Raw genomic sequence first — 22,835 nt, 5'->3', positions numbered from 1 at the left:
CAAAGGTGCATGGGCTGTGCTCCAGAATGGGGTGCATGCACCACCCCAGAGTGGCTGGCTGCGGCCATGCCACCATCCCGGCCCCAAGGACCCTCTGTCCCCTCGTAAGCCCCAGAGCGGGACCCCCTTCCCCAGTTCCAGGCTGCAGGTCTGCTCGCCCTGCCGGCTTTCCCTGCAGCGTTTGCTCCCTGCTTGCGAGCCGAGCTGCGCGCTCACCACACACCTCGGATAATTCGCCGCCTACTTTCCACGCATTGGGAACCTCCTCCCACACCCAGCGTGTTGCAAAACGTCCCCTTCGGCTGAGTCACCGGCATTGGGGAACCTCTTCCTGCCCTCCCAGCCCGGGACAAGGCTCAAGGAAGAGCCGGCTGTGATGAACAGCCCCAACAGGAGCACAGCCCAGCCCCAGCCTCCCAAATCACCCTGGACCTTTGGGGACGTAACTGGGTTTTTTGGGTTTGTGCAGCACCTTGTGCCGTGGGGGAGCCAGGAGGCTGGCGCGGGGGGACTGTGTGCCACTGCGAGATGGTTGATGGTTAATGGTTATGGGCACAGTCTTGGTAAAAAGGCAATGGCTGGCTTTGCTCCCCCGTCCTCAGCAACTCCCCTGTGGCTGTTTTTGTGCTCCAGGGATGTTGGGAGTGCCTGTATTCTCAGTGCTCCAACTGGATGTGACCCAACGGGGCTGGGACATCCTTGTCACTGGTCCCCAGCCCCTTCCTGCTGGGACAGTGGCCTCGTGTGTGACACAGTCATCACTCAGCATCCCTGCCTTCTGGGGCATGAGACTCCCGCCGGACTCGTGCTGGCTCCATGCCACCAGTATGGGAAGGTGGGCTGCACGTCCGCCGGTCAGGTGGGACCCATGAAACATCTCCCATGGAGGCTCCAACCCCTGGCACGAGCTTGCTTCCACTGGGCGCAGTCCCACGCCAGCTTGATTTTTATTTTTACTGCTTTCTGTGGCACGTGGGAGCCTGCCCAGGCCCGCCATGCCACGTGCGTCCCCGGGAAAGGAAAGCCTGTGCCCCATGCCGAGCCCGCGCCGAGTCCCAGCCGTGCCATACAGCACTTCTCTGGCCAGTGCTCAGCGGCGGGAGAGCTCATCCGGTAGAAGAACCAGCACCTGCCACGCCCCTCGGTGCAGACCCAGGGGTGCAGGCAGGAGGTCTGCATCCTTCCAGCCACCGGCCCCATCTGTATCCCCAGCCCCGAGGCTGCTGGTACCCACTGCCGGTGCTGCCCTGATGCTGTGGCTGCACAGCACCACACAAGGCGGCGAGACGGGCATGGCACCAGGTCCCCAATCCCCTAAAAATCAGAATCCACAGCCCCAAACAGTCCTGGCGCGGAGTGAGCGCTGCAGTGGGAGTCATTGTTCAACAGGTTGGACTTCTTGAGGGTAACCACAGAGCAATTTATCCAGGTTGAAGCTACTGGAGGAGCTGGAGGAGAGGGAACGTAATGCCCCGGCTTGGAGCAGGGCCTGGGCGTTGCAGCCCTGCAGCCAAGGAGTGCAGGAAGCCCTTTGCCATGGCTGGTCGGTGCCGGTGGCGTGTGCTCGGCCGCCTGTTCCTGGCACCGAGGACTTGGTGCTGCGGGGAATGGTTGGGGCAGGGCCGGCTTCATGCCGATGTCCTGCAGGATGCAGGAGGCGAGAGCAGCCCCATGGGGCGGCCTGTATGGGGGCAAGCCGGGCTGCGTTGTACCCATGAGGGGTCTGTGCCGGCGCCGGACGCTGAACTGGGACCTTTTGCTGCCTCCGAGCACCGGATCCAGTACCTCTACTGCAGAACCGGCCATTTCACCGGGGTGAGGGGTGACTAACGTGCCCCAGTGTGGCTTCTGGGGACACGCGCCAAAGCTCAGCCCAGGGTTCAGGGCCGGGACACCGACACTCGCACCCCACCGACCCCACTTCCCTGAGCCTCGTGTGTCCCCCGCCCGGGAGCTGGGGGCAAACCCCACCTTCCCCCCCACCATCACCCGCGGGGGGGTGGGCTGCTGACGGAGCGGGGGGCCCCAATCTCCCCATCCTGCTGCCGCAGGGAAGCACCGACACGAGTGGGGCCAGACCCTGAGGGAGGGAGCGAGGGGGGTCGCGGCTCCCCCCTTCCTCCGGCGCCGGCTGGCCCCATCTCTCCCCCCCCGGCCCCGGCTCCCCCCTTCCCCCTTCCCCCGGCCCCCGGCTCTGCCCCCGGACCCGCTCCGCTTCCTCCCCGCCGCCGCGGCCATTGGCTGCCCGCGCCGCCGCCCGCGCCCTGCGCCGCGCCGCGTCCTGACGCTGGGCTGGGCCGGCCCCGGCGATGGTCGCTCCCCGCCGGCTCCGCCGCAGCCCCGGGAGGCGGCTGGGCTCCGCGCCCCGCTAGAGGTGGGTCCCCGTCCTTCTCTCGGGCTTTTATTCTTTTTTTTTAAACGTTGGGGTTTTGGGTTTTTTTAAAAATTTTTTTTTAACGTCTTTGCGATTCTGGCGTTACTTCCTCCGCCCTTGGCCGCGCCGCCCGCCTTTGGGAGGGCGAGGAGCTCCGTCTGTGTGTGTTTTTGGGGGGGGCCCTCTGGTAACCCCCCCGCCCTCCTTCGCTGCTGCGCGGTGCCGCCCCGAGGCGGCGGGGATGGGCGGCGGAGCGCGGCCGGAGCGCGCAGCCGGCGGGGGCGGAGAGCACATCCTTCCCCCCCCGCCACCCCCCCACCCCCCCCGCCGCCGCCGCCGCTGCTGCTTCAAAACAAACCGTCACCAAAATGGTGCAGAGGTGAAGGAGGGAGAGGGAGGAAGGGGAAGAAGTGTCACCTCGGCCTGGGTGCTGCGGGGGGGACAGGTGAGAGGGGTGCGGTGGAGAGGGGGACGCGGGTGGGATGTGGGCACAGGGTGCGATGTAAGGGGATGGGTCCCTCTGCTCGTTGGGTGCTGCTGATGGGATGGGGGCAGGCACTGGGGGGGGGGGGTGTGCTTAGCCCCACTGTGGGGTTGCAGCCCCGTGGGACCCCTGTGGTGACAGTCCCCTCCGCAACGCCGCAGCCACCCCAGAGCAGGACCTGGAGCGGCCTTGCAGGAGCGAGGGAGAAGTGGGGCCCAGAAGCTTTCAGGGGGTGCCCTCCCCGATGGGGCATGGGGTGATGATAAGGGTGCTGGGGGGGGGGGGAGGAACTGGCGGTGGAGGGGGCCACCAGCGGGGCTCAGGGTGCTGATGAGGGGGCTGTGGTTTGATTGGCAAGAGCAGCTTTTTGGAGAGCCGGTGGTAAATCGAGTCCTGGAGCTTCAATGACTTGGCCGGGTGCCGGCACCGGAGCTGACAGCTGTGATTGTTTGTTCCTCTGGGGCCGGTGGCAGTGGGGGCACAGCACCACGGCTGCCATTTGACAGCGACCGGAACCTGGAGCCGTGGTGGGGGGCAAAGCCCCTGGTACCATCGCTGCAGCCTCCCAGGGACGTTGAGCATTTCCTTGCCTTGGCGGTACAAGGCGGTGAGGGGCTGCACGATGCCGGGCGAGGGATGCGGTGGACAGGGCGTCCCGGCATCTGGGTGCTGTTTAGCATCTGTAATGCCTGTTTGCCAGCGGCTTATCTCCTTCCTAACAGCTTGCCCCCTTGACTTTGTTGTTGGCTTTTATTTTTTAATTTATTTTCATTTTCTGCTCCCCACCCCCCACGCACAAGAGCAGCACGCACCCAGTGAGACACACGCGTGTGCACACACACATGGCTCTTCCCTCCACACCCCAGGATCCCCGTGACACCCCATGGCTCTGCATGGCCATAACCTGGGGTGTTGTGTCCCCCCCTACCGCTGCCCTCCCCAGCTGTCAGGAGCTGCCACGCGTTTTTGGCCGGTGACCTCTCCCCACCCGCCTGCCCCCCCCCCAACCTGCAGGCAGGGGTCTGGGCAGGGAGGCAGATGCTGGTAAGTGGAGCACAGCTGGTGCGAATTCCCCCAGTGCCTCTGTTTGCCCGCCCCCACCAGGGAAGTCCTGATCCTGCCCCTCCAAAACCTTTTCTCCTACAGTACGTGGCCCCATGTGGATTTTCAGGCTGGTGTTGCTCCGCCAAGGTGGGTGCTTTTAAACCACTGTCCCAGGACAGCTACCCCGAAACCTCGCTGCTGAAGGGGACGGGGCTGTGCCAGACTCGGTGTGACAGGGATGCTGCGGCAGCTGCATCCCCTCATCCAGATGAGGGGCTGCGGATTTTGGGTGTAGGTAAGGTTTATTCTGGGTATTTTCTTGCCTTGCCTGGGCCAATGCGGTGCTGGTGGCCATGGTCTGGGGAGCGCTGGGGCTGTTCACGTCCCTTGGGAGCTCAAAGTGAGCTGCTTGCCCTCCCTTGGGATTGCTGCCTGTGGGCTCTTGAAGGTCACAGACCTCTGGACGGGCCTCATGGCTTCTCCTTTCCTCTTCCCCCCCCCTTGCCCTTCAGCCCCTGCAGTTGTTGTGGCTTTGCCAGGCTGAGGCATCTGCACTTGTGCTCGGCTGGGAGCAGGTGGCTGATGCGGTGGGGGCCGCTGCTCGGGTTTTGCCGGTGCTGCCAGCACGGTGGAAAAGCACTGTTGCCTCCACCATGGCAGGGATTTGATGTGCTGGTGTTGAAGGGGCATTAGCTCCTGTGTCTGGTGGCTTGGCTCTTCCACTCCTGCCCCAGCTCCCCTGCTCCCTGGCACAAACTGGCACGGGGGCTCCTCGTGCTGGGCGGTCTCATCCCTGCGCATGCTCGGTCCTGCTGGGGGGCTCCAGGAACCTTGGGAGGTGCCGGATTTGTCAGTGGGTGACCTTGGGCATGTCCCTTTGCTTCCCCATGCTTCAGAGTTGCTCTTGGGAGGGGAGGTGGTGTTTAATGTGTTTAATCCCCCCCTCCTCCTCGCTGGTGTGGGGCTCTTGGCTCCGCTTGGGAAGTGCAACCATGGAGCTGGAAAGGGCTGTTGCTATTTTATCCTGTCCCTGAGCAGGCAGGGTGGAGGCACGGACGGTGCCGGAGTCGCCTGGGGTGGATTTTTCCCAGGCTGCCAAGTGAAACAAGTGGGGTCTGATTCTCATTTAATGCTGCAGCCCTTTACTGCACTCTGGCAACGTAAAGGAGCCTAAATATGGTCATAAACCACATCCACTTCGAGGTCCCTCTGTGCTGCCAGGGCAGCCTAACGGCGGCTTTGTGTGAAGGAGAACAAAGCCGAAAGGGTCGGACGAAAAGTATGGGAGCAGGACCCAGCTGCCACGGTGCTGGTGCGTGCGGGGAGCCGCTGCTGGCAGCTGCCTGGCAGGGAGGTGTCGACGCTGGTGCAGGCCCCGGCTCGCAGAGGAAGGATGAAAGCAAGGGTGGGTGGGGGATGTCGCCCAGCTCATCCCGAAGGGCCAGGAGGGCTTTGACCGGAAAGGGAGGGCTCGGTTATGGGGTCCGCCACTGTGACCCTGGGCAAGTCATTTAAACCTAAAAAAGCATCAGCGGTGAGGGGCAGAAATTGCTTTACCCTCTTTTTGCCAAGCCGGAGCACTTTTCGGGGTCAGGTTGGCATCGGCCGGAGCGTGCCGGGAGGGACCCGCCACGGGATGCTGCATGGCGTGTCCCCCCCGCCGTGATGGATCGCAGGGCCGTGGCCGTTTTGTGGTGGCTTGTTTGGGAACAGAGGGGAAAGAGGGAGAGGGATGTGTGTCGTTGGCATCGCCCCCACTTTGCTGGACTGCTGCCGCCCTGCCGGGTGCCCCTGGCAGCCCAGTGCTGGCGGAGATGCCGTGCAAAGCCGCGGCAGTGCGAGCCGGCCCTGGCCAGGCAGTGCCCGAGGCTTGGGAAGTGAGCAAACAGCATCCCGTTAAATCCCGTTAATACCCGGGAGCGCACACAGGGGTGGCCTGAGCGGGGCCATGGTGAACTGATGGGGGCTGCCGTGTAGATGCCGTGCCGGACTTCCCCATCTGCAGCCAGAGCTAAAAATATCCTCTCTGCCTCGCCCCGTAGCCGTCCCATCTGTTTGGAGGGTGAGCTCCTCGGGCCAGGGACTCTTTCTTATTTTTATAGCTATTTTGGCAGTTCCTAGAGGCTGAGCTGTTTGGAGTTCAGAGGTGACTCTATTGCAAATGACAGTCCTGCCCCCAGGAAGGTACGGCTCTGCCGCTGAGCCAGACGCGGTGAGCGAAAAGCAAGTGAGTCAGAGCAGGGGCAGGGAGGAGGAGGATGAGGAGGAGGAGGGCTGGGGAGGGAGGGGAGGCGCGGAAACTCGCGGCCGTGCCGGGTGCTGGGTGCCGCGGGGTGGGAGCCGGGTGCCCCCCGCTGCGCTCACCCTCTCTGTGACGGTGGGACTATGGGATGCATCAGCCCTTCGCCTCCCCGAGACGGTATTTATTGCTTTACCATCCAATGCGCCTCTCAGGGTTTTGGTTTTCTTTTTATTTTTCCTTTCCTTTTTTCCTCTAATTAGAGAAGCTTTCAATAAAAAGCTGAAATTTGTTAATCATTTTGTTTGATCAGAGCTTAGGCAGTGCCGGAAGACCTCTAGGTTTTTCCCTCTGCCTTGTTTGAGCAGCAGTTTGCTTTTCCTTTCAAGATGGATCTAGCCGTCTGCCTGCCAGCAGCTCTACCTCCACAGATCTGTCGCTTTTCATCTCGCACTCCAGTTTGGTTTGCTTGTGGTTTTTCTTTTAATTTTTCCTTTTCCTTCACTCCTGGTGTTTCCCTGCTGTAGCTCCCCACGGCTTGAAAAACGGACAAGAGCTTGCATCCTTTAAAAAATTAAAAAAAAAAAAAAAAAGGTGCCCTTGTGGAGCGAGGACTTGTTAAATATGTGGGAAATCAATTCGGAGTGATTTATTTTGGGGAGGGGTGGGCTGTACGTTTGCTTTCTCTTAAATGTTGGCTAAAAAGATGGGGGGAGTGGGGCCTCTGAGCTGCACGGGGAGGGTTTTTTGGGGAAGCTCGGCCCGTTTTGGTTCGTGCCATGGCTGGGGGGATGCAGCAGCTGCTCCCCAATTCCTTGGCCGCTCTCTCCTGAGCTATAGGTGAGCCTCTTCCCCTATATAAAAGTGGGGTGGTAGGTATGGATGAGACGAGGTGCATGTGATGGTGTTGGGGCTCCTCGCTGCCAGGGTCCGAGGGGTCTGGTTGCGGTGAGATGCCCCGGCTGCAGTTGAGCACTGGGATGCCGGAGCAGCTGCTGGGGCCCATTTTCAATGTTGGGTGCTGCCCCGGTACCCAATGGGGCTTTTAACAGCTTTGTGCCGCTCCAGTCCCCGAATCAGTGGGAGCGGTGCCGGGGTGGGTGCCTTGGTGCGTGCGGTGAGGACGAGCTGGTAGGGCAGGGTGATGTCCACGCCGGGATGTGTCAGGCTCCGGCCACCACCCAGGAGCCACTGTGGTGTCCCATCCTGAAGCAGCCAGACCGGACTGCGCCGGGGCCGCACGTTTCACTCCGTGCCGAGCAGGACACGTATTATTTCACAAAGTGCAATTAGCCGTTGGTTTTCCTGGAGCTGGTGCATGGCCGTGCCCGGTGGCTGTGCGTGGAGTGGCTCAGCAGCACCCGTGTCCCCGACCCTCCTTGCTTTAATTGAACAGCGCTAATTGAAATCCAGAAGGCGGGAGCTGAGTCCTTGCCGTCCATGCTGACATTGCCCCGATGCCTGGGTCCTGCCGGCTCGAACATCTCAAGGTCAAAGCCGTGCCACGGTGTCTTCGGGCTGCTGCCGGGCATGAGCAGGTGCGGGGTTGAAGCGCTCCCACCTCCTGCCTTGAGTCAGTGTTGGTTTGGGGTTGGAAAGGTGGTAATTAAATGACCTATTTCTGGGCAGGGAGGAAGAGGAGGAGGAATCGTTTCTCTTTCCAGAACTTCAGACAGCTTCCAGCAAGTGTCCGGCGGAAACCCAAAACTGCTTGGAGGAGGAGGTGCCTCCAATTGCCCCCCAGCCGGGATGCTCGGGGCGCAGGTGGGGGACTGGGTGCTGTGGGGAAGGGTGACCTCCTGCTGCAGCACTGCTGCCGCATCGGCCTTTTTTTAGAAGGAGGCAGGACAAAGCCATGGCTCCAGATTTTTTTTTTTTTCAATTTTTCTTTTTTTTTCTTTTTCCCCAGCCCCCCCAAAAATATATGGTAAAGAGTTTTGCCCACAGGGCTGGGTCCCTGACGCAAATGCGCTCTGGGGCTGCAAAGGTGTCACCTCTTGCAGGCTCATCTGGGAAGGCAGCAAAGGGATTCCTCCTCCTCCTGCAATAGGGGGGGGATTGTTTGCATCGCCTGCAAGGCCCGATCCTGCACCCTGCGGCAGGGTGCTGGGGGCTGTTGGCAGGGTGTTACCTGCCCAGAAGGATGCAGGGTAGAAGGTGTTATTGATGGATATAAGCAGTGGTTATAAATAGCCCTGCTTAAAAGTTTTCATCTTCCTTTTTAAATGAAAGTGCCTTTTGGAACAATGTGACTTTTCTCCATCCTTTTGGAAAGCATCTTTTTTTTTTTTCTTATTTTGAAGATGAAACTTTTTTTTTTTAATAAAAAGGAGAATTTTTCCTTTCCAATTATTGGAAGACTTCAGGGAAAAATTGCTAGGCGCCGCAGAAACAAATACCCAGGAACACATCCCATGTCGTGCAGGTGGGGAAAATATGTGGGGTCAGATTTGTTTGGTTTGGTTTTCCTCAAATAAGAAATTGAGAATGGAAAATGTTCATGGCATCAGTGAGAGTTTTCTATCAAAGCAGTCAAAATTTTGGGGGCTAAAAAAACAGGGTTTGCTTAAAACCTGCTGCATCAAGCTTAAAAAAAAAAAAAGTTAAATAAATAAATTGGATGAAGGACTTCTGTTTAGTAAAAAACTGGCAACGTTTCTGGGTTTCTGTCTGGAATTTTTCGGTTGTAAAACCTGAAATCCTCCCCCACCCCAAGCAGTAACCTTGAGACACAGTGCCGTAGCAGGAGTTTCCACTGACAGGGAAGAAAAAAAATAAAAAAAAAACTAAAACGTGGATGAGTTATTTTGACTGGCCAGACTTTTTTTTTTTTTTTTTTTTTTTATTCACGAGTGCAGTCACTGAGATGGTCCTGTCCTGCAGCCCCAGGCTGCGGTGGTCTGTGCTGAGAGCATCTTCTCCTAGGAGCAGGAGGTAAAACAGGGTGATCGGGAGCTGCGGCAGGGAATGGCGTGGGTGCTGCTGGTCCGTGGTGGCATCCATGGGAGAGGACCTTCTGCAGAGCTCGGGGCTGCAAAGAAATGAGTGTTTTTTTTACCAATTTTGAGGCGATACAGAGGCAGAGAGGGGCCGTGTGTTTGCATAACCATAGGTGGGGTCTGAGCTGTCGTGCGTTGTCTAAATATCATGATAAATCTCCCCGTGGAGCTGGTACCTGCAGCCTTCCCTCCAGCGTGCGAGCGAGCTTTCAGCTTTGGGAGGAACAACCCATCTTGTCCGAGCGCAAGCGGCTGGGGACCGTGGCTGTCCCTGAGGTGCGGTGTCCTGCGGCACCCAGAGCATCCCTGGGCTCCATGTCACCTTGTCCAGGAGGGGACCCTGATGCCGCTCGGCTGGACGAGGGGGTGGCAGGTTGTAGTGGCTGAAAAATCTGCAGCTTGTTAAAAACCCCTGTGTTGCCGGAGCCAGCCAGCACCCTCTCCCTGCCAGGCAACACAGGGGGAATTTTGCCCTTTAAAATTCTGCCGAAGGGAGCTTTGATTGTGGCTCTGCCGTCGGGTGCAGAGCCCAGCACACGGCGCTCAGACCATTTGAGAACTTGCTGGAAAAACCTTGGGGGAAGGCAAAGTGTTTGCGTGCGGCACTGAGCATCTCCTCCGGTGCTCACACCACTGGGGAGGTCGTGGCGGAGGCAAGGAGGTGCCTCCAGACGCAGTTATCCCGGGGGATAAACCATGTTCTCCCTGGAGACTTGTGTCTGCCCTTAAGAAAACCCTGCGATAGCAGCAAATTTATTTCAATAACTGGGAACCGGGGTGGAAGAGTTGGGTGAAGGCAGGGCTTGCTTGGCCATGAGCTTGGGGCAGTTTTCAGCCTGGTATTCTGGTGAGGAACGGTGCTTGGGATCGCGCAGATGTGTGTGTGCCGGGCTCTCCTTCGAGTGCATGGACCAGCATGGGGGCTCCCGGGAAGGGCTCAGGGCTGTGGGGTTGGGGTACAGGTCTCCAGCCTCTTGGGTGATGCTTTCCCAGAGAGCTCAACACGCCGCTAGACATCTCGCTTTCCATGGCTTGTGAGGACTTGACGCCCCATCTCCTGGGTTTTAAGCACGGGGATCAATCACCGATCCATCCCCAACCTTCCCTGACTCGGCACGGCCGTCCTTCCCACACGTCGGCACCGAGCCGCCAGGAAAACTAGCACCTCTCAACTTGCTTGTTCAAAAATATCCCCGGCCCCGCGCGGATGCCGTTGCCAAGATGGGGAGCGGAGCCGGTGCTGCCTCTTTGCAGAAATCTGTTGCCTTGCTCAGCAGTGGGGAGGCTGGGAGCTGTGTAGCGCCGAGCCCCATTGCTTTCTAAAATAGAAGCAGAACAAATGGTTGGAGCAGGATGCTGGTGGTGAAGGCAGCCAAGCCTCTTCCCGCGGCAGCTGGTGGCTGGTATGCCGCTTCTTGCTCCCTCCATCAATCCTCTCCCCAGAGCTGGCGTTTTATTGCAGGGGGAGAGGCGAGCATCTGTCTTTTGGGTCGGCATTTGGGCACACTGGTGCTTTTTGGGGTTCGGTGTGATCCCCCTTGTGTTTTGGTACGGTTGAGTTTTAATCGAGCTGTGGGGGTGGCGGGGCAAAAGGGATTTCGGTAGCAGTGAGGTGCCACGGCAGTGTGCACCCATGCGAGATAAGGAGGAGACGGGGAGTTGGGTGATGCCGGTTCACGAAGGGACTTTGTCCCAAAACAATGACGTAGGTGCCCCATTGAGCCTCGGGCACGGCGCGGCAGCGGGTGGCAACCTGGCATGTCGGATGGGTGAGCGCGGAGTCGCCGTATCTTCCACCCACTCCTGCAGGAGGGTGAGGGTCCTGGCGGGGTGAGGTCCTGGGTGCTCCCGACATCCCCAGGTGTTGTGGGAGCTGCCTTCAGGCCAACCTCTCCCTCCTCCGAAGGAGCGCGGTTGGGGAAAAGGCTCACTGTGCACGGCTGAGCCGCGGCACCTCGCTGCGCCCTGCCCTGGGTCAGGTTCCTTGCCGTCCCACTCTCCTGCAGACGCTGCTCCCGAGGAGGGGACAAAGTCGCGTGTCCTCGCTCCTGCCGGCCACTGGCACCCGGGAGAGGAAACGGTGAGACGGGCTCTGGTTGCAAATCAAGAGAGTTTGGAAAAAACCTGTTAATTGCCCTTCGATCTTTGAGGTTTAAGGCCAGACGGGAGCGTGTGCTTTAGCGAGCAGAATTTCACGCCTGCCTTTGAGCCGGGGGGGGGCTGCTCCAGCTGGACGAGATGCAAGTGGGAAGGTTGGGAAGAGGCTTCCCGTAAGGGAAGATGTTCTTGCCTTGTCCTTTCCAGTGGAGAGGACCAGCCACCGCGAGCTCAGCATCCGCTTGGGTGACCTTCAGTGCTTTCTGCTTGGTGAGGGAGGAACGCTGCTTTGCATGCCTTCTCCCCACGATGCTACACATGTACGAGCAAACGGGGTCTTTTTGTTATGCAAATGCAGCTTTGTTTTTAGCTTCTCAAAGATAAATACCTTTGAGGCTAAATATGGAGCTCAGGGCACTGCTAAAAGCAACCTTGATGGCTCAAGGGCTGACAGGTTGGATGCTAAAGCTGGCGCTTTGGGGTTTGGCTCCCCTTTGGGGACTGAAACAAAATGCTCTGAATTTTTTTTTTTCCCCCTGAGGTTATACAAGCTTTTTTTTGCACCGAGGAGCCTTGTGAGCCCCGGCGTGGGGTCCCGTGGCTGGTGTGCAGCACCCACTGCCCCGCACCTGGATTTCCCATTTTTGCAATGATGCGCTGTCATTTTTTTTAATTTTTTTTTTTCCCAAGCATTTATGGGCTTGGGAGACCCTTTTGTCCCAGCATCACGCAGCCCTCCGAGGATCCCCACTTTAAGCTGCCTTTCTGTGTTGTGTCCAGGCGCTGTGTCTCTGGCACAGGACCAACGGTGATTTCCACGCACCCTCCCAATGCTGGCCACCCAGGTTTTGCTGCTGGGGTCTTTCTCACACCTTGCAGAGAGAGAAGCCGAGGGGTGCAGGTTGCATGGCTGGAGCAGCGCTGGATGCCGTGCCAGGTGCTGTGCACCGGACCGGAGCACCCATTTCTCACCTCCCCGCTTGCAGCCGCGTGCTGGAAGGGCACGTGGGCGAGCGTGGCATGGGGCAAGGCGTCCCCCGGGGCTTTCTGGCTTCCTTTGGGACCCCGTGAACCCGCTGGCAGCCCATCTCCCTCGTGGTGGGGGTCACAGGCCATTGGGCTGCATTTAGGCAGAGGTGTTTGTGTACAGTCTTATTTTTATTTGTGCGTCTTTCGGAAATTTTTCGTCGCGATGGGTGCTGGTTGCGTGCTTGGCAATGGGGCGGGAAGGGGCATGGGGCGGGGGGGTGGAAATGTGGCTAAAACTGGTTTATTTTCTGCTCGTGCAATTTTCCTGTTCCTCTGCTGCAGCAGAGCTTGAGGCTCCTGGGATCTGGGGGGGCTGATGCCCTCGGGGCTCCGGCTTGGGTCCTGGTTCATCCCTCCTGTGGGGTCGCAGGTCACCTTCCAGCTTGAAAACTCACTGACACCAGCACAAGGGCTCTTAGGGGCCGAACTGTGACAGCGTGACGCTAAGAGCACCCGGAGGTATCTTATGGCCTTGCAAAAAACACGGAGGAGTGGTGGGTTTTTCTCCCATTGGGAGCTGGGCAGGAGCTCAGAGAGTTTTGCATCCCGTCAGTGATGGGATGCCACCGGACTCTGATGTGGGCAGAGCAAGGTGGAAAGGAAAGGTGGTGGAAAAATAAAGGTGAAAAAGGGCTGGGCAGCTCTTTTGGAGCTGCTTCATTGCAAAGTTGGTTGGTTTTGCCACTGGTCAGGTGCTGAGCTGTTGTGGGCAGAGCTAAGGCCGCCCCAAAATAGGGTGTTCCTGCTCGGGGCTGCCTCGGGTAATGCAAGGGCTGCCTGGGAGTTTCGGACTTGTCGCTTTGTCCTGGCAGAGTGGCAGTTTGCATCCTCCAAAACCCTGCAGGGTCTGGAGCATCCGTGCCCAGGGAAGCTGCTGCCCAAATGATGCCCAAAAGCAGGTACCCTGGCTCCGGAGGCAGGAGCTGACCCCCATCCCCTGCATCTCTTCTGCTGCAGGTCAGCTCTGCTCCTCCAGCGTCAGCTAATGAAGCCAAGGTGCCGCCTTGGTTGCTTCTTTCTTTTTTTAATTCTTTTTCCCTAAATACATTACCAGCGCAGCTCGTCCATATTTCAACCACCTTCTCCCTCCTGTTCTCGCGCTGAAGTCTATAATGCTGAAATTATAGCATCACCCTCATCACCATGGCAACACGCAGGGATGTATTTTAAAAAAAAAAAAAAGGACCAGAAGCCCTCCAAGGATTATGACTTCAGTGAGGGATCAGGCTGGAGGGGAATCTGGGTCACGGCTGGAGCAGGCTTTTCTTCCAGCCTGTCTTCGGTAATTCCCCTTACTGCGATCGGGGGAACACATCAGGGCAGGGTAGAGCTGCCATTAGCACCCATGGGTGCTCCCTGGGGTGGGTCCATCTGCCCCGGGAGGTGCTGGGGTCCCTGTATAGGCGATTGCTCGGCACCTGCGCGCACCCCAGGAAAGAGCATCCTCTGCGAGCTCGGTATTCCCACCAGGCTTTTTAATCAAAAGTCTTTTCTATTACAAAGTGCACAGTGCCTGCAGGAATGTCAGAGCCACACTCCCCCCCCCCCCCCCCCAGTTTGTACATTGCAAGTTTTCTCTCTCATCCCCCAAAATAAATAGGACTCTTTTTTTTTTTTCTAATTTTTTTTTCTCCTCTTCTTCTTCTTTTTTTTTTTTTTTTCCCCTCCCTTTTTCCACACCCCCAGAGCCGCTGTTGCTGGTGGCAGGGAGCCCAGACTCCATAGGAACTCAGAAATGCTGCAGATCCAAGCCCCGGCTGCCCTCTTGGTTTCACAATCCTTTAGAGGGGGGAGAGAGAAGGAATAAAATGGGAGGAGATTTTTTAAAATTTTTCTTTATTAGAGATTTATAGACTTTCCCACCAGTAGGGACAAGGAGCCGGAGCTGAGCGGCCAATTTTCTACAGTAAGTTTCCAACACTGCTCCTCTCCGGCCTCTGCGAAACCCTCTGCGGCCTCGCCTACGGTGGGTTGGGTTGGTTTAATTTTTGGAAAACCATTGGCAATGCTGGCGGGAGGGCGGCGGGGCGAGGGCAGCCGGCACGGGGGGTGACGGTGCTGCTTGGTGTGCCAACACCTCCCATGGCAGCGACGGTGGGTTAGGTGATGCTAACAGCCAGGAAAAATCAGCTCAGGTGGTTTTTCTTGAGCTGTTAAAGCCTTTTTTTCTACCTGTTTATTGGTTGCATGCCAACCCTTTGGCTTGGGCTTCCCGGTGATGCTGCAACCGTCACTCGCGTCTGTGGACCCTCCGGCTTGCCGGGCTCGGTGCTGCCGGGGCACCTTCGCTGACATCTTCATCCCCCTCTGCCATTCGGTCTCTTGGGGTTTGTGGTCCATTTATTTTTAGGTAATTGCAGCGTGTGGGCTCTGAAGTTGCTGGTTGGTAAGACGCAGCCGGACAAGGGAGGTTTTTGTTCGTGAGTGTATTTTAAGCAGCTGGTTTTTTACAGGCAAGAGCCACTGGCGAGCTCCTCGTGCCGGTGTGGAGGGATCCGGCCGACGCCGTGGCTGACTCCCATTCCCGCAGATGCCGCCTCACCTGCACCTGGTGCTGTGCATGGGGCAGGGTGCAAAGGTTCTGCTCCCTGGCCCAGCTCCGCACCCTCATGCAGGATCCAGCCCTTTGCCAGCGCTCCTGCTGGGGGGAAAAAATCCGCCCTCCTAGAGCTGTGCCTGGATGAGATCTGAGTCCTGGCAGTTCTGGTCCAAACGTCCAGTGATTAATGGGATTAAATTGGTGCCCCTAGTGAGGTCTTTTTATTTTGCATCTGGTTTTCTCAAGACTTTTTAAGCAGGGGGGGGCCGGGGCCACATCATGCTGAGATCTGATTAGATAGGGGAGAGCTGCCTGTGAACAAAATTCCTACCGGATAATTATTTATACCTCCATGTGCGTCACTAGTAAACATCTGGATCCGCTCCAAACATCTTCATTTGATTTGTTTTGTAGTTTCTTGACAGGGATGTTTGTCAGATCCCCTCCCCACCTCCCTTTCGTCACGTGGCTTTGGACGACTCGGCTGAAATTAGGGGTCAGCTTTGAACGGTTGCCCCGCTGCCTGTGGGACGAGCCCGTCCCTGCCTGCTCAGCGCCAGCCTTGCTTGCCCGTTCACCCCCAGGCATTACCGGTCTTGGGGCCGGTTTAGCAAATTCCCAGCTCCTGGATTCTTGCGATGGGGTGAGAGTCACATTGCCCTTTCTTGGGAGGAGAAAGTTTCTGGTGTTTGTGGTTGCAGGAAAAATACGAGTGGCCAAAAAAACCCAAAAAGCAATCCCAGATGTGCTGCTTTCTATTTTAAAACATCATTGTTTGATTTCGGGGTGAACCAGACTCCCGACCTTTTGGAGCACATGGAGCTGGCAGTCACGCCGAGCTCTTCGAGACCAGGGCTGACTTCTTGCTCTGTTTGTGTAGAGCCAAGAAATTAATATTAATAACTTTCCCTGAATGAGAGTTGAGTACCTGCTTCCCCGGGGCTCCTTGGAAGGCTCCGGCTTGGGCGGATAACATCAACAGTCATTATGAACGGGACCGAGAGTATCACTCCCCGCACCGCACGCAGCTGGGATGCAGATGGGAAGGGACTGGTGTGGGAGGGGAGAGATGAAGGAAGCCTCTGGCTCGCTTTTAAAGTGCCTCAGGCAGGGCTTTCAGGCGCCACGAGCAATTTTTTTTTGTGTGTTCCTCCATCCTTTTGGAGCCCCAGCCCCTTCTTTGCACAACTGCAACGGAAAAACCATCCCGAGTCACCAGAGCCGGTGACGGGTGCCGGCTCCTTCCACGTTGGCAGGGGCTGAAATCCGGGTCTCACCTCTGCCGGGCTCTCAAAACAAAAAAAAAAAAAAAAAGTTTTAGTGCTGCACCCTGCCTTAATCTCTTTAAACTGTATTTCACTAATCCTTCATTAGGATCTCATTGTGAGCTTGTTATCCCGTTAGGGCTTAGAGCTGCGCGTGGTGGCATCGCCTGCAGAGCCAGGGCAGGAAGGAATTGTGTCGTCCCCGCCGGCGCCACGTGCTCCGCCAGGATGTGCCGTCAGTGCTGGGTGCCCGGGTGAGATGGGCTGTGCTCTGTGGGGATGGGTGCCTGCTGCTCTGTCCTGCTCCCACCGGTTTTGGCTGCTCAGAGAGGAGTGGGTGACAGCAGAGGTGGGTGCTGGGTGCCTGCGGTCCTGGTGTCTTTGGTGTGGACCACAGGGACGTCATTTCCCCTTCATTGCTGGACGTGCCCATCTGGGGTGTCAGTGTTGGGGAGGTGTAATGTGAAATAGAGCTGGTTTTTGTCTGCGCTGGGGCTAGGTCTTCCTTAGGAGCATTTCTGAATGTCCCCACTGCAACAGACCCCGGTGCCAAGGGTGAGGTTTTAGCCGGGTTATCTGTCGAGCTCGTGGGAGGTGACCCTGAACCAGGAGGAGGGCAAGCTCGGCGCACGCTTAACCCCCTTCCCGCTGCCGAAGGAGCCTTAAAAAGGGCATCGGTTGGACCCGACGTGCCACAGGCGGATTCCTTCCCTTAGCGAGCGGTCGCTTTCCCGCTGGGAGGCTGGAGCTGGTGCCTTGCTGCTCCGTGCTGCCGGCTCCTCCAGCCTGTCCTGGCTCAGCCACGCTCCCTTTTGCAGCACCCAGCTTTTGCATCCTTCCCTCATATGCAGGGACCTTCTCGGGGCGACTGGGTGATGGCAACAGCTCTGCAGCACCCAGGGGGTCAGGAGACATGCAAGTCCCATTTTTGGAAGCTGCTTTGGAGGAGGAGAGCGGCCTTGCACGAGTCTAAAGCCGGAGAGGTGGAAAGTCTTTCTCTCTGGATAATTGAGCAGGGCTGAGCACGCTTGCTTTGCAGGCTGCGATCTGCAAGATATCAGGAGATGGTCTGCAGAATGATTGCAAAAAGCAAAACAAAAACCGCACACCCACACATTCCCACATGCGCAGGCAAACGAGGAAGCGAGCATACAGGGGGATAAGCGAGCAGCCGGAGTTGAGACTCAATTTTATTTGGTGGAAAATGAAAACCATTGCAGCAAGCGAGAGGGTTCCTGGCTTTTTTTTCCCTCCTCAAAAAAAAATTAGGTGGGATTTTTATCTTCCCTGTTTTTTGCTTTGTGTAGAAATGTGGCTCTAAAGAGGAGCTTGGTGGCTAAAAAATTGCTGCCTGTTTTAGTGCTTTTCTGTCCAATCTCCTCCTTGCTGGAAGGTCTCGCAGACACGTATGTTAACATGTCCTCGTCCACTTGTACATGCCAGATACAGCGGGGTCGGCAGAGGGGAGGTGACTCCTCTGACATTGCCCAGCAAACAAAATTGAACCAGGCTCTAAAATTGCATGTGGCTTGCTCAAGAGCGTTTGCTGGTGTTTAAAGTTTAATACACATTTATTTGCCTTCAGCCATCTCTGCAGGTCGTGGTTTTTCACAGCTGCCAGGGCATGAGGGCACGGTGAGGGGCTTGTGGCATCACTTGGCTATAGTAGATGTGGTCTCTGCAGGGAACCCTAAACACTCAGATTCCCAACGTAGGACTGAGCGACTTTGGTTCTAGCTCCATTTATTTCTGCAGCCAGTGTGGGGCTCGTGCTGATGCTCAGCCTGTGCTGGAGCAGTGGCAGGTCCTGCTCCCCCCGTGGGGCTTCCCTTCTGCACCAGAGCACGTAGGAATCAGGGAGCGTCATGAGCTGTGATTTGCGCTGGCTTTTATCCTTCCAGAAAAGGGGAATCGTGATGTCCAGGAGCTCTGGGTCCCGGGGCTTCGCTCTCCTTGCCTTGGGTTTTGCAGCCCTTTGGGGTGCTCCCACTGTGGGGCTCAGCTGGGGTCGTGCTGTCCCACTCCCTGCTGCTGGGAAGGTAGAGCTTTTCCAAATGCCTCTTTCCCCTCTTCCTGTGCCTATAATTAGCCCTGGCTCCCTGCCACCATATACTGTATGATCCTGGAAAGAGGTCATGGCTTTGCTGAAATTCTTGGGAACAGAGCTGCCTTTGCAGCTGGGAAAGCGTCGCAATTTCCAAGCAGATAAGAAATAGGGCAAATGCAACTCTTTTCCCCTGCTGTAATTTATGGGCTCTGGGCATGGCATCTCATGGCTTCCTCTCCGCTCCGGCTCTCCTCTTGCCTGGGGGAATGGATGAGTCCGTCTGGATCGCCAAAGAGGGTCAAACCAGCTTCTGCCTCCGGTGTGCTGCCAATCGCTGTCCCAGCAGCGGGGGGCGAGGAGAGCCCCTTCTTCTCCTGGGCTACTGGGTCTTGTTTTCCCCTTCTGCTGCATCCTGCCCAAGGTCTTGCCCCAGGCTGGAGAATGAAAAAACCAGACCCGTTCCTGGGTGTTTGTGGTCCTTTCCACTTCTAAAACTTCCCATTTTTATGAATTTCCTGGTTACAGGGCTCCCTTTGCAGCAGGAAAAGCATGATCTCGATGATCTTAAAGGTCTTTTCTAACCTAAATGATTGATTCTATGGTCTCCAGCCAGGTGAGGAATAGGACCCCGCTTTTCTCCCAAGAAAGGGCAAACGGGAGCAGAGGGGTCTGTTGGGGCTGGGGAGGGTTTTCCTGCCTCTGAACCCTCCTGTGCAAACTGGTGAAAAACTCAAAGTGAAAAGAGTATTTTTAAAATAGAAAACTCCCTTCTTCATAAAAGAGAGACAGAAATACAGCAAAATCCCCTGTTAAAAAGTTTCCCAAAGCTCTGCTGTTGTTTCTCTACCCCTGTACACTAATTCTGAGCAAAAATCAGATAAATACGACCAAAAAGGACAGGAACGGAGAGCAAGGGCTCAAGTTGCCATCCCGGCTGGGACTCCGCACATGCTGTATACCCCCGGCAGCATCGTGCCGACGAGCCGACTTTCCCTTTCCAATGGAGAGATTAGCTAAAAAAAATACGAGATTAAAAAGCAAAACACTTTCCATTTGTTTTAATTGGCTCCTAGGCCAGAGAGCTTCTTCTCTTCCCTCCCTTTTAAGTCTGTGATTTTCACTTTAAATTACAGGACTGTGGGGCTGAGGTTTTAAGGGGAAAAAGCACTGAGGATGCTGAGGTCCACGATGCTGCTGCCAGGTTCCCTTTGCAGTACCAAGAGCTTTTCCAGCGATAGCAAGCCTTGATAAATCCCTTTTTTTGCATTTGCTGATGGCGGCATCTTCATACTGGGGATTGCATTTGGAATTCAGGATTTTTCTGAGGGTCTTTGGGGTGGACCCATCAGAGGGAGGTGCCGGGAGGTGATGCTTGCACCAGCCATGGAGGTTTCATTGCGCTGCGAGGGACCGAGTCATTCGGGGAGTGGCAGGGCAGTTTCCTACGGATTTGTGCCACTTGGTTGACTGGTTAACCAAATTACACAGAGATCTTCTTTTTTTCTCTGTAGGTGCCTATAAAATCCCCCTTCTGCTTTCCCCTCGCAGCAGTGTACGTGGGGGGCGGTGTAGGAGTTGCTGACGATGGCACCGAATGTGCAAGTGTTTCTCCGCACCTCGCCGGAGAGAAATACTTTAATCTTTTTTTAAAAAAAAAAAAACCAAAAAAACCCAGATCTGAAGTTTGGAGAGTAGGCGCCCTCCCGACGGAGATTCGCCAAGGATGCAAGGGTTTTTGGGCTTGAACCTGTAGATTTGGGTAACCCCAAGGCTGATTTTATTCTCCGGCTCAGGGTCTTCCCTTTGCTGGGTTTTTGGAGGCTGCCGGGTGGCAGAGGCTTGCTCCATTGGGATGCTCCTCCCGCTTTTCCAGATGCAGCCCTGGCTTTGCAACTGGTGCGGAGTCACGCTTGGCCGCTGGATCAGCGCTTTGCCTTTTGGCCCAAAGAGTTTGCACGAGGGGTTGGGGTTTGCACGAGGAGTTGGGGTTTGCATGAGGGCTCGGGGACAAATCCCCTTTTTGATTTTGGGGACAAGCAACCCTGGCTCCTGCTGAGGTTGTGGCTGTGCTGGCTGGTTTTCCAGCCCCTCGCAGGGGTTTTATCTGGAAGTGATGGTGGGTGCTGGTGTCGGTGGCTGTCACCGGCAGGCTGGGTGCTGGGGGAGTGAGGTGAGGAGGGGTTGCTGAAAGGTGCTGGGTGCCTGGAAGGCGGCAGCAGCCCTGGCCGTGGCTGGCTTAGCTCAGGAGACACAGGAGGGTCTGTAGCACAACCCAGAATTAAATGCAAGTCTTCCAGGCATTCTGTGTTTGACCACAAAGCCATCTCCCCTCTGCACAAGGAGGGCCTTTTTCTTTCTTGTTTGCAAGTTGCTCTTATAAGCAGGTTTAAAAAAAGCTCTTGGCTTCCAGCGAGGGTCACGGAGCTGGGCTGGGATTTTCCGGCATGGTGGCAGTCCCCATTCCCCAGGGTGGGGGACAGCAGTGAGGGGCATGTGGAGGTTTGCCTGGTCCCCCCTTCCTAGTGAGTGCCCACCTCCTCCATCTGCATTTGCAATCCTGTTTGCACGGGATTTTGGGGGCTGGCTGGCAGCCCCTCTCCCCTTCCCCAGCCCACCCCAGGAAAGCCCTGTGCCACCCCAACGTGTCACTTAATCGCAGCTGGGAGGTGACTTAGGATCTGCCACTGTTTGTCAGAGCAGGGAGATGGATCGGCTAGAGGTTTTGGACTTGGGCAAAGGTGTGTGTTTGGTTTCCATGGGGAGAGGATGGGCTGAGCCGCCACTGACAGCCCGAGCTGCCCTGGGAGGCTGCGGCAATGCAAAACGTCCCCAGGGCCGGCGGTTGCTGACTCAGGCGACAGCAGAGCAGGAGGTGAGGGGCCTGGGCTTTGCTCTTAATTACTATGATTTTCTCCCATCCTCCCTCCCGCCCAGCTCCAGCGCACGCTGGCATGCAGCCCCAGCTCGCCACACCTCACCCGCTGGCCCTGGAGTTTGGACCTGCCTCGCAGAACCCGGGCTGAGGCTGTGCCGGCCAGCTGGCCTCGACGCCAGTGGGCACGAGGGCACCCAGACCTGCCGGGTTCCTGGGCTTGGGGAGGGGGCAAGTGCTGTATCAACCTGGGCGAACTCCCTGGGGGACCTGCCAAGGGGGGGTCCTTCCCAAATAGGGGGGCGATGGGAGCTGACACCCGCTCAGCGGGACCCCGTGTGCTTCACCTGTGCCGGGCACATGCATGGCAACTCCTGGCGCCATCCATGAGCTTTTTGCACGGGTCCACGTCTTTGCTGTAAACATGCGAGCTCTGCCTGACACGGCGCCCCGGTGGTGGCCAGGCTGGCACAGATGCATGCCCAAGTGTGCCAATGCATGCACAGATGTGTGGCCCGGCGTGCTGGGATGGGGTTGCAGATGGAGTCCCTTCCAACATCACCCGCCTGGTCCTTGCACCCGCCACCCCTGCCATGGCACACCCCCGGAGCTGCTGCCTTCCGGAGACATTGGCAGGCACCAATATGTTTTGAAGAACCAGCCTCAGTGTTGATTTTTCCCCCGGCTCCGCTCTTGTCATCCACGTGCAGTTGCGTCGGTCAGTGGCCATGGAGCGTCAGTGATAAATTGCCAGTCTACATTGGGTGTGTGTGCCGGTGGGATTTGGATCCCCCTCGTGCCTCGCGTGGGGTTTTACGTGGATGTGAAGCTGCTGCAAAGCAGTGGCAGAGGGTCTGTCCCCACTGTGCCATAGAAAGGAGAGCGTGGCTTGAAAGACGAGTCAGAATCGGATCTGTGATGTTTGGGGAGAGCCAGCAGCGGACAGAAGGGGTTGGTGGGGGATTCAGGAGGGCTTAAGGGGAGTCAGGGGGCAAAATGGCTGATGGTACCTCCTCTGCTTTACCTCTGCCTTGGAAGTGCTGGCAGGAGTTGGAATTGCAAATCTGGAGTAGCTGTCACTGCTGCTGTAAAGCCTCCTGCAGCCCTGGAGCAGCACTGGGCCCTTTCATGTGATGCCCCGGAGGGACTGGGGGCCGTGAGCAGGGTGGGGGCACCCACAGCCCCCCCCCCCCATCACCTCTGGGCCTGCTCACCCGCCAAGTGCCCAGCACAGCACCTGCAGAGCTGCTGCTGTCTCTATCTGGGAAGGTGCAGATGCCTGCGGCCAGGTTAGCTGGTGCCATCGGGCCCCAGTGCCAGTGCCAGCAGGTGGCAATGTGGCCTGAAGCATTGCCTCTGTCACCGGGGCGAGGGCAAGAGCTGGGTGCTTGGGGTATGGGACACCCACATCTTGGCATCCCTGGGCTCTCATGGGAGACCCTGTGATGTCCTCAGGTGTTTTGGGGTTGTTCTGGACTCAGGGTCCTCCTGGTGCTGGCGGGTGAGCAGGAGGGGACAAGGAGGGAGGTGAGGGGCTTGCTCAGGGGAAGGTAATTGGGATTTGGGCAGGGGAATATTTGTGTTTCCAGCTCTGCTGTTTGCTTCCCTTCCCCGTGCCTCAGTTTCCCTGCTCTGGGAAGAGCAGGCACTGCTGCGAGGCAGTAGGACCACCCTGTGCAGGCAGTCGTGGTCCTGCTGATCCACACTCAGCTGATGTGCCGGGACGTCCTGCGGCAGTGTCAGCCCCTGGACGGGCTCTCGGAGTGGGGACGTGCAAACCAGAGCCTGCCGAGAGGTGTAGGCACCCGCATGCCAAGAGGTATTTCTGCTCCCACCAGATGTGCTG

The 22,835-nt window shown here is 57.3% G+C and overlaps 1 protein-coding gene across 13 annotated transcripts in view; it reads left to right on the top strand.

The window, feature by feature from the left end:
* The first annotated feature begins 2,252 nt into the window (after positions 1-2,252).
* The window catches only part of MEF2D (myocyte enhancer factor 2D), a 76,126-nt gene continuing 55,543 nt past the window's right edge, over positions 2,253-22,835 (top strand). For 10 of the 13 annotated variants that reach the window (XM_052795481.1, XM_052795497.1, XM_052795496.1 and 7 more), the window contains exon 1: positions 2,254-2,374. The gene's annotated coding sequence lies outside the window, so the exon portion shown is untranslated. Of the gene's footprint in view, positions 2,375-6,302; positions 6,322-22,835 lie in introns of those variants that run through there. The other 3 variants (XM_052795495.1, XM_052795493.1, XM_052795488.1) reach the window with 2 other exon arrangements.

Source organism: Harpia harpyja, chromosome 9 (genome assembly GCF_026419915.1).
Source record: "Harpia harpyja isolate bHarHar1 chromosome 9, bHarHar1 primary haplotype, whole genome shotgun sequence".
In the NCBI taxonomy this organism is placed as follows: domain Eukaryota; kingdom Metazoa; phylum Chordata; class Aves; order Accipitriformes; family Accipitridae; genus Harpia; species Harpia harpyja.
Note: the sequence above shows the minus strand (reverse complement) of the source record. Positions and strands in the feature narration are given on the sequence as shown.